We start from the raw sequence: 13,424 nt of genomic DNA, 5'->3' as shown, positions 1-13,424 counted from the left end.
TAATACACTGTACATAAAATATCAAATTACACAAAATATGTATTATATACTGTACATAAAGTATGAAAGAACACTAAATATATATTATATACTGTACATAAAATATCAAACTTCAACAAATATATATTACATTCGGTACGTAAAATATCAAATTTCACCAAATATACATTATATACTGTACAAAAAATATCAAATTTCACGAAATATGTATTATACACTATACATAAAATATGAAAGTACACTACATATATATTATATACTGTACATAAATATCAAATTTCACCATATATATTATATAACGTACATAAAATATCAAATTTCACAAAATATATATTATATACTGTACATAAAGTATGAAAGAACACTAAATATATATTAAATACTGTACATAAAATATCAAATTTCACCAAATATATATTACATACTGTCTGTAAAATATCAAATTTCACCAAATATATATTATATACTGTACATAAAATATCATATTTCACCTAATATGTATTATATACTATACATAAAATATGAAAGAACACTACATATGTATAATATACTGTATATAAAATATCAAATTTCACCATATATGTTATATAACGTATATAAAATATCAAATCTCTCAAAATATGTACTATATACTGTACAGAAAGTATGAAAGAACACTAAATATATATTACATACTGCACATAAAATATCAAACTTCACCAAATATATATTATACACTGTACATAAAATATAAAATTACACAAAATATGTATTATATACTGTACATAAAGTACGAAAGAACACAAAATATATATTATATACTGTACATAAAATATCAAATTTCAACAAATATATATTACCTTCGGTATGTAAAATATCAAATTTCACCAAATATACATTATATACTGTACATAAAATATCAAATTTCACAAACTATGTATTATATACTGTACATAAAGTATGAAAGAACACTAAATATATATTATATACTGTACATAAAATATAAATTTCAACAAATATATATTACATACTGCACATAAAATATCAAATTTCACCAAATATGTATTATATACTATACATAAAATATGACAGTACACTACATCTATATTATATACTGTACACGAAATATCACATTTCAACAAATATATATTACATTCGGTATGTAAAATATCAAATTTGACCAAATATATATTATATACTGTACATAAAATATAAAATTTCACCAAATATATATTATATACTATACATAAAATATGAAAGTACACTACATATATATTTTATACTGTACATGAAATATCACATTTCACCAAATATATAGTTTATACAGTATATGAAATAACAAACTTCAAAAAACATATAATATACTGTACATAAAATATCAAATTACACAAAATATGTATTATATACTGCACTTAAACTATGAAAGAACAGTAAATATATATTATATACTGTACATAAAATATCATATTTCAACAAATATATATTACATACTGTACATAAAATATCAAAGTTCACCAAATATATGTTATGTACTGTTCATAAAATATCAAATTTCACCAAATATGTATTATATACTATACATAAAATATGAAAGTACACTACATATATATTATATACTGTACACAAAATATCACATTTCACCACATATGTAGTTTATACTCCACATAAAATAACAAACTTCAAAATATATTTAATATACTGTACATAAAATATCAAATTACACAAAATATGTATTATATACTGTAGATAAAGTATGAAAGAACACTAAATATATATTATATACTGTACATAAAATATCAAATTTCACCAAATATGTATTACATTCTTTATGTAAAATATCAAATTTCACCAAATATTTATTATATACTGTACATAAAATATCAAATATCACCAAATATGTATTATATACTATACATAAAATAAAAAAGTACACTACATATATATTACATACTGTACTTAAAATATCAAATTTCACCATATATTATATAACGTACATAAAATATCAAATTTCACAAACTATGAATTATATACTGTACATAAAGTATGAAAGAACACTAAATATATATTATATACTGTACATAAAATATAAATTTCAACAAATATATTTTAGATACTGTACATAAAATATCAAATTTCACCAAATATATATTTTATACTGTACATAAAATATCAAATTTCACCAAATATGTATTATATACTGTACATAAAATATGACAGTACACTACATATATATTATATACTGTACACGAAATATCACATTTCACCAAATATATAGTTTATACTATACATAAAATATCAAACTTCAAAAAATATATAATACACTGTACATAAAATATCAAATTACACAAAATATGTATTATATACTGTACATAAAGTATGAAAGAACATTAAATATATATTATATACTGTACATAAAATATCAAACTTAAACAAATATATATTACATTCGGTACGTAAAATATCAAATTTCACCCAATATACATTATATACTGTACAAAAAATATCAAATTTCACGAAATATGTATTATACACTATACATAAAATATGAAAGTACACTACATATATATTATATACTGTACATAAAAAATCAAATTTCACCATATATATTATATAACGTATATAAAATATCAAATTTCACAAAATATATATTATATACTGTACATAAAGTATGAACGAACACTAATTATATATTAAATACTGTACATAAAATATCAAATTTCACCAAATATGCATTAGATACTGTACATAAAATATCAAAGTTCACCAAATATATATTATATACGGTACTTAAAATATAAAATTTCACCAAATATGTATTATATACTATACATAAAATATGAAAGTACACTACATATGTGTTATATACTGTACATGAAATATCACATTTCACCAAATATATAGTTTATACTGTACATAAAATATCAAACTTCAAAAAATATATAATATACTGTACATAAAATATCAAATTACACAAAATATGTATTATATACTGTACATAAAGTATGAAAGAACACTAAATATATATTATATACTGTACATAAAATATCAAATTTCACCAAATATATATTACGTACCGTATGTAAAATATCAAATTTCACCAAATATATATTATATACTGTACATAAAATATCAAATTTCACCAAATATGTATTATATACTATACAAAAAATATGAAAGAACACTACATATATATTATATACTGTACATAAGATATCAAATTTCACCATATATGTTATATAAGGTACATAAAATATCATATTACACAAAATATGTATTATATGCTGTACATAAAGTATGAAAGAACACTAAATATATATTATATACTGTACATAAAATATCAAATTTCACCAAATATATATTACATACTGTATGTAATATATCAAATTTCACCAAATACATATTATATACTGTACATAAAATATCAAATTTCACCAAATATGTATTATATACTATACATAAAATATGAAAGTACACTACATATATATTATATACTGTATATAAAATATCAAATTTCTCCATATATGTTTTATGACGTATATAAAATATGAAATTTCACAAAATATGTATTATATACTGTACAAAAAGTATGAAAGAACACTAAATATATATTATATACTGTACATAAAATATCAAATTTCACCAAATATATATTACATACTGTACATAAAATATCAAATTTCACCAAATATATATTACATACTGTACATAAAATATCAAATTACACAAAATATGCATTGTATACTGTACAGAAATTATGAAAGAACACTAAATATATATTATATACTGTACATAAATTATCAAATTTCACCATATATATTATATAACGTATATATAATGTCAAATTTCACAAAATATATATTATATACTGTACATAAAGTATGAAAGAACACTAAATATATATTATATGCTGTACATAAAATATCGAATTTTACCAAATATATATTACACACTGTACATAAAATATCAAATTTCACCATATATATTATATACTGTACATAAAATATCAAATTTCACCAAATATATATTATATACTGTACATAAAATATGACAATTCACTACATATATATTATATACTGTACACGAAATATCACATTTCACAAAATATATAGTTTATACTGGGCATAAAATATCAAACTTCAAAAAATATATAATATACTGTACATAAAATATCAAATTACACAATATATATATTAGATACTGTACATAATGTATGAGAGAACATTAAATATATATTATATGCTGTACATAAAATATCAAATTTCACCAAATATATATTACATACTGTACATAAAATATCAAATTTCACCAAATACATATTATATACTGTACACAAAATATCAAATTTCACCAAATATGTATTATATACTATACATAAAATATGACAGTACACTACATATATATTATATACTGTAAACGAAATATCACAGTTCACCAAATACATAGTTTATACTGTACATAAAATATCAAACTTCAAAAAATATATAATATACTGTACATAAAATATCAAATTACACAAAATATGTATTATATACTGTATATAAAGTATGAAAGAACACTAAATATGTATTATATACTATACATTAAATATCAAATTTAACCAAATATGTATTATATACTATACATAAAATATGAAAGTACACTACATATATATTATATACTGTACACGAAATATCACATTTCACCAAATATATAGTTTATACTGTACATAAAATATCAAACTTCAAAAAATATATAATATACTGTACATAAAATATCAAATTACACAAAATATGTATTATATACTGTACAGAAAGTATGAAATAACACTAAATATATATTATATACTGTACATAAAATATCACATTTCAACAAATATATATTACATTCTGTACATAAAATATCAAATTTCACCAAATATATATTATATACTCTTCATAAAATATCAAATTTCACCAAATATGTATTATACACTATACATAAAATATTACAATACACTACATATATATTATATACTGTACATGAAATATCACATTTCACGAAATATATAGTTTATACTGTACATAAAATATCAAACTTCAAAAAATATATAATATACTGTACATAAAATATCAAATTACACAAAACATGTATTATATACTGTACAGAAAGTATGAAAGAACACTAAATATATATTATATACTGTACATAAAATATCAAATTTCAGCAAATATATATTATATACTGTACTTAAAATATCTAATTTCACCAAATATATATTATATACTGTACATAAACTATCAAATTTCACCAAATATGTATTATATACTATACATAAAATACGACATTACACTACATATATATTATATACTGTACACAAAATATCACATTTCACGAAATATATAGTTTATACTGTACATAAAATATCAAACTTCAAAAAATATATAATATACTGTACATAAAATATCAAATTACACAAAATATGTATTATATACTGTACAGAAAGCATGAAAGAACACTAAATATATATTATATACTGTACATAAAATATCAAATTTCACCAAATATATATTGTATACTGTATGTAAAATATCAAATTTCACCAAATATATATTATATACTGTACATAAAATATCAAATTTCACCATATATATTATATAACGTACATATAATATCAAATTTCATAAAATATATATTATATACTGTACATAAAGTATGAAAGAACACTAAATATATATTATATGCTGTACATAAAATATCGAATTTTACCAAATATATATTACACACTGTACATAAAATATCAAATTTCACCAAATATATATTATATACTGTACATAAAATATCAAATTTCACCAAATATGTATTATATACTGTACATAAAATATGACAATTCACTACATATATATTATATACTGTACACGAAATATCACATTTCACGAAAAAAATAGTTTACACTGTACATAAAATATCAAACTTCAAAAAATATGTAATATACTGTACATAAAATATCAAATTACACAAAATATGTATTATATGCTGTACATAAAGTATGAAAGAACACTAAATATATTTTATATACTGTACATAAAATTTCAAATTTCACCAAATATATATTACATACTGTACATAAAATATCAAATTTCATCAAATATGTATTATATACTATACATAAAATATGAAAGTACACTACATATATATTATATACTGTACATAAAATATCAAATTTCACCATATATATTATATAACGTACTTAAAATATCAAATTTAACAAAATATGAATTATGTACTGTACATAAAGTATGAAAGAACAGTAAATATATATTATATACTGTACATAAAATATCAAATTTCACCAAATATATATTACATACTGTACATAAAATATCAAATTTCACCAAATATATATTATATACTGTACACAAAATATCAAATTTCACCAAATATGTATTATATACTGTACATAAAACATGACAGTACACTACATATATATTATATACTGTACACGAAATATCACATTTCACCAAATATATAGTATATACTGTACATAAAATATCAAACTTCAAAAAATATATAATACACTGTACATAAAATATAAAATTACACAAAATAGGTATTATATACTGTACATAAAGTATGAAAGAACACTAAATATATATTATATACTGTACATAAAATATCAAATTTCAACAAATATATATTACATTCGGTATGTAAAATATCAAATTTCACCAAATATACATTATATACTGTACATAAAATATCAAATTTCACCAAATATGTATTAAATACTGTACATAAAATATCAAATTTCACCAAATATATATTATACACTGTACATAAAATATAAAATTTCACCAAATATGTATTATATACTATACATAAAATATGAAAGTACACTACATATATATTATATACTGTACATGAAATATCACATTTCACCAAATATATAGTGTATACTGTAGATAAAATATCAAACTTCAAAAAATATATAATATACTGTACATAAAATATCAAATTACACAAAATATGTATTATATACTGTACATAAAGTATGAAAGAACACTAAATATACATTATATACTGTACATAAAATATCAAATTTCACCAAATATTTATTACATACTGTCTGTAAAATATCAAATTTCACCAAATACATATTATATACTGTACATAAAATATCAAATTTCACCTAATATGTATTAAATACTATATATAAAATAAGGAAGTACAGTACATATATATTATATACTGTATATAAAATATCAAATTTCTCCATATATGTTTTATGAAGTATATAAAATATGAAATTTCACAAAATATGTATTATATACTGTACAAAAAGTATGAAAGAACACTAAATATATATTATATACTGTACATAAAACATCAAATTTCACCAAATATATATTACATACTGTACATAAAATATCAAATTTCACCAAATATATATTATATACTGTACATAAAATATAAAATTTCACCAAATATGTATTACATACTATACATAAAATATGACAGTACACTACATATATATTATATACTGTACACGAAATATCACAGTTCACCAAATACATAGTTTATACTGTACATAAGATATCAAACTTCAAAAAATATATAATATACTGTACATAAAATATCAAATTACACAAAATATGTTTTATATGCTGTACATAAAGTATGAAAGAACAATAAATATATTTTATATACTGTACATAAAATATCAAATTTCACCAAATACATATTACATACTGTATGTAAAATATCAAATTTCACCAAATACATATTAAATACTGTACATAAAATATCAAATTTCACCAAACATGTATTATATACTATACATAAAATATGAAAGTACACTACATATATATTATATACTGTACATAAAATATGAAATTTCACCATATGTATTATATAACGTACATAAAATATCAAATTTCACAAAATATGTATTATATACTGTACACAAAATATCAAATTTCAACAAATATGTATTATATACTATACATAAAATATGACAGTACACTACATATATATTATATACTGTACACAAAATATCACATTTCACCAAATATGTAGTACATGCTGTACATAAAATATCAAACTTCAAAAAATATATAATACACTGTACATAAAATATAAAATTACACAAAATAAGTATTATATACTGTACATAAAGTATGAAAGAACACTAAATATATATGATATACTGTACATAAAATATCAAATTTCAACAAATATATATTACATTCGGCATGGAAAATATCAAATTTCACCAAATACATATTAAATACTGTACATAAAATACCAAATTTCACCAAATATGTATTATATACTATACATAAAATATGAAAGTACACTACATATATATTATATACTGTACATAAAATATCAAATTTCACCATATGTATTATATAACGAACATAAAACATCAAATTTCACAAAACATGTATTATGTACTGTACATAAAGTATGAAAGAACACTAAATATATATTATATACTGTACATAAAATATGAAATGTCACCAAATATATATTACATACTGTACATAAAATATCAAATTTCACCAATTTATCTTATATACTGTACACAAAATATCAAATTTCACCAAATAAGTATTATATACAATACATAAAATATGACAGTACACTACATATATATTATATACTGTACACGAAATATCACATTTCACCAAATATATAGTATACACTGTACATAAAATATCAAACTTCAAAAAATATATAATATACTGTACATAAAATATCAAATTACACAAAATATGTATTATATACAGTACAGAAAATATGAAAGAACACTACATATATATTATATACTGTACATAAAATATCAAATTTCACCAAATATGTATTATACACTATACATAAAATATGACAGTACACTACCTATATATTATATACTGTACACGAAATATCACATTTCACCAAATATATAGTTTATACTGTACATAAAATATCAAACTTCAAAAAATATATAATACACTGTACATAAAATATCAAATTACACAAAATATGTATTATATACTGTACATAAAGTATGAAAGAACACTAAATATATATTATATACTGTACATTAAAAATCAAATTTCAACACATATATATTACATTCGGTATGTAAAATATCAAATTTCACCAAATATACATTATATACTGTAGATAAAATATCAAATTTCACCAAATATGTATTATACACTATACATAAAATATGAAAGTACACTACATATATATTATATACTGTACATAAAAAATCAAATTTCACCATATATATTATATAACGTACATAAAATATCAAATTTACCAAAATATATATTATATACTGTACATAAAGTATGAAAGAACACTAAATATATATTATATACTGTACATAAAATATCAAATTTCACCAAATATGCATTAGATACTGTACATAAAATATCAAATTTCACCAAATATATATTATATACTGTTCATAAAATGTCAAAATTCACCAAATATGTATTATATACTATACATAAAATATGAAAGTACACTACATATATATTATATACTGTACATGAAATATCACATTTCACTAAATATATAGTTTATACTGCACATAAAATATCAAACTTCAAAAAATATATAATATACTGTACATAAAATATCAAATTACACAAAATATGTATTTTATACTGTACATAAAGTATGAAAGAACACTAAATATATATTATATACTGTACATAAAATATCAAATTTCACCAAATATATATTACATACTGTCTGTAAAATATCAAATTTCAACAAATATATATTATATACTGTACATAAAATATCATATTTCACCTAATATGCACTATATACTATACATAAAATATGAAAGTACACTACATATATATTATATACTGTATATAAAATATCAAATTTCACCATATATGTTATATAACGTATATAAAATATCAAATTTCACAAAATAAGTATTATATACTGTACAAAAAGTATGAAAGAACACTAAATATATATTACATACTGTTCATAAAATATCAAATTTCACCAAATATATAGTATATACTGTACATAAAATATCAAATTTCACCAAATATGTATTATATACTATACATAAAATATGACAATACACTACATATATATTATATACTGTACACGAAATATCACAGTTCACCAAATATATAGTTTATACTGTACATAAAATATCAAACTTCAAAAAATATATAATACACTGTACATAAAATATCAAATTACACAAAATATGTATTATATACTGTACATAAAGTATGAAAGAACACTAAATATGTATTATATACTGTACATAAAATAGCAAATTTCACCAAATATATATTACATTCGGTATGTAAAATATGAAATTTCACCAAATATATATTATATACTGTACATAAAATACCAAATTTCACCAAATATGTATTATATACTATATATAAAATATCAAAGTACACTACATATATATTATATACTGTACATAAAATATCAAATTTCACCATATATGTTATATAAGGTACATAAAATATCAAATTACACAAAATATGTATTATATACTGTACATAAAGTATGAGAGAACACTAAATATATATTATATACTGTACATAAAATATCAAATTTCACCAAATATATAATACATACTGTATGTAATATATCAAATTTCACCAAATACGTATTATATACTGTACATAAAATATCAAATTTCACCAAATATGTATTATATACTATACATAAAGTATGAAAGTACACTACATATATATTATATACTGTACATAAAATATCAAATTTCACCATATATTATATAACATACATAAAATATCAAATTTCACAAACTATGTATTATATACTGTACATAAACTATGAAAGAACACTAAATATATATTATATACTGTACATAAAATATAAATTTCAACAAATATGTTACATACTCTACATAAAATATCAAATTTCACCAAATATATATTATATACTGTACATAAAATATCAAATTTCACCAAATATGTATTATATACTATACATAAAATATGACAGTACACTACCTATATATTATATACTGTACACGAAATATCACATTTCACCAAATATATAGTTTATACTGTACATAAAATATCAAACTTCAAAAAATATATAATACACTGTACATAAAATATCAAATTACACAAAATATGTATTATATACTGTACATAAAGTATGAAAGAACACGAAATATATATTATATACTGTACATTAAAAATCAAATTTCAACACACATATATTACATTCAGTATGTAAAATATCAAATTTCACCAAATATACATTATATACTGTACATAAAATATCAAATTTCACCAAATATGTATTATACACTATACATAAAATATGAAAGTACACTACATATATATTATATACTGTACATAAAAAATCAAATTTCACCATATATATTATATAACGTACATAAAATATCAAATTTCCCAAAATATATATTATATACTGTACATAAAGTATGAAAGAACACTAAATATATATTATATACTGTACATAACATATCAAATTTCACCAAATATGCATTAGATACTGTACATAAAATATCATAGTTCACCAAATATATATTATATACTGTTCATAAAATATCAAAATTCACCAAATATGTATTATATACTATACATAAAATATGAAAGTACACTACATATATATTATATACTGTACATGAAATATCACATTTCACTAAATATATAGTTTATACTGCACATAAAATATCAAACTTCAAAAAGTATATAATATACTGTACATAAAATATCAAATTACACAAAATATGTATTATATACTGTATATAAAGTATGAAAGAACACTAAATATATATTATATACTGTACATAAAATATCAAATTTCACCAAATATATATTACATACTGTCTGTAAAATATCAAATTTCACCAAATATATATTATATACTGTACATAAAATATCATATTTCACCTAATATGTACTATATACTATACATAAAATATGAAAGTACACTACATATATATTATATACTGTATATAAAATATCAAATTTCACCATATATGTTATATAACGTATATAAAATATCATATTTCACAAAATATGTATTATATACTGTACAAAAAGTATGAAAGAACACTAAATATATATTACATACTGTACATAAAATATCAAATTTCACCAAATATATATTATATACTGTACATAAAATATCAAATTTCACCAAATATGTATTATATACTATACATAAAATATGACAATACACTACATACATATTATATACTGTACACGAAATCTCACAGTTCACCAAATATATAGTTTATACTGTACATAAAATATCAAACTTCAAAAAATATATTATACACTGTACATAAAATATCAAATTACACAAAATATGTATTATATACTGTACATAAAGTATGAAAGAACACTAAATATGTATTATATACTGTACATAAAATAGCAAATTTCACCAAATATATATTACATTCGGTATGTAAAATATGAAATTTCACCAAAGATATATTATATACTGTACATAAAATACCAAATTTCACCAAATATGTATTATATACTAAATATAAAATATGAAAGTGCACTACATATATATTATATACTGTTCATAAAATATCAAATTTCACCATATATGTTATATAAGGTACATAAAATATCAAATTACACAAAATATGTATTATATACTGTACAGAAAGTATGAAAGAACACTAAATATATATTATATACTGTACATAAAATATCAAATTTCACCAAATATATATTACGTACCGTATGTAAAATATCAAATTTCACCAAATATATATTATATACTGTACATAAAATATCAAATTTCACCAAATATGTATAATATACTATTCATAAAATATGAAAGTACACTACATATGTATTATATACTGTACATAAGATATCAAATTTCACCATATATGTTATATAAGGTACATAAAATATCAAATTACACAAAATATGTATTATATGCTGTACACAAAGTATGAAAGAACACTAAATATATATTATATACTGTACATAAAATATCAAATTTCACCAAATATATATTACATACTGTATGTAATATATCAAATTTCACCAAATACATATTATATACTGTACATAAAATATCAAATTTCACCAAATATGTATTACATACTACACATAAAATATGAAAGTACAATAGATATATATTATATACTGTACATAAAATATCAAATTTCACCAAATATATATTATATACTGTACATGAAATATCAAATTTCACCAAATATGTATTATATACTATACATAAAATATGAGAGTACACTGCTTATATATTATATAGTGTACACAAAATATCACATTTCACCAAATATATAGTTTATACTGTACATAAAATATCAAAATTCAAAAAATATATAATATACTGTACATAAAATATCAAATTTCACCAAATATATATTATATGCTGTCTGTAAAATATCAAATTTCACCAAATATATATTAAATACTGTGCATAAAATATCAAATTTCACCATATAT

This window comes from Gorilla gorilla, chromosome Y (assembly GCF_029281585.2).
Source record: "Gorilla gorilla gorilla isolate KB3781 chromosome Y, NHGRI_mGorGor1-v2.1_pri, whole genome shotgun sequence".
NCBI classification, from domain to species: Eukaryota; Metazoa; Chordata; class Mammalia; order Primates; family Hominidae; genus Gorilla; species Gorilla gorilla.
The sequence above is the reverse complement of the archived record's forward strand: the minus strand, read 5'-3'. Positions refer to the sequence as shown.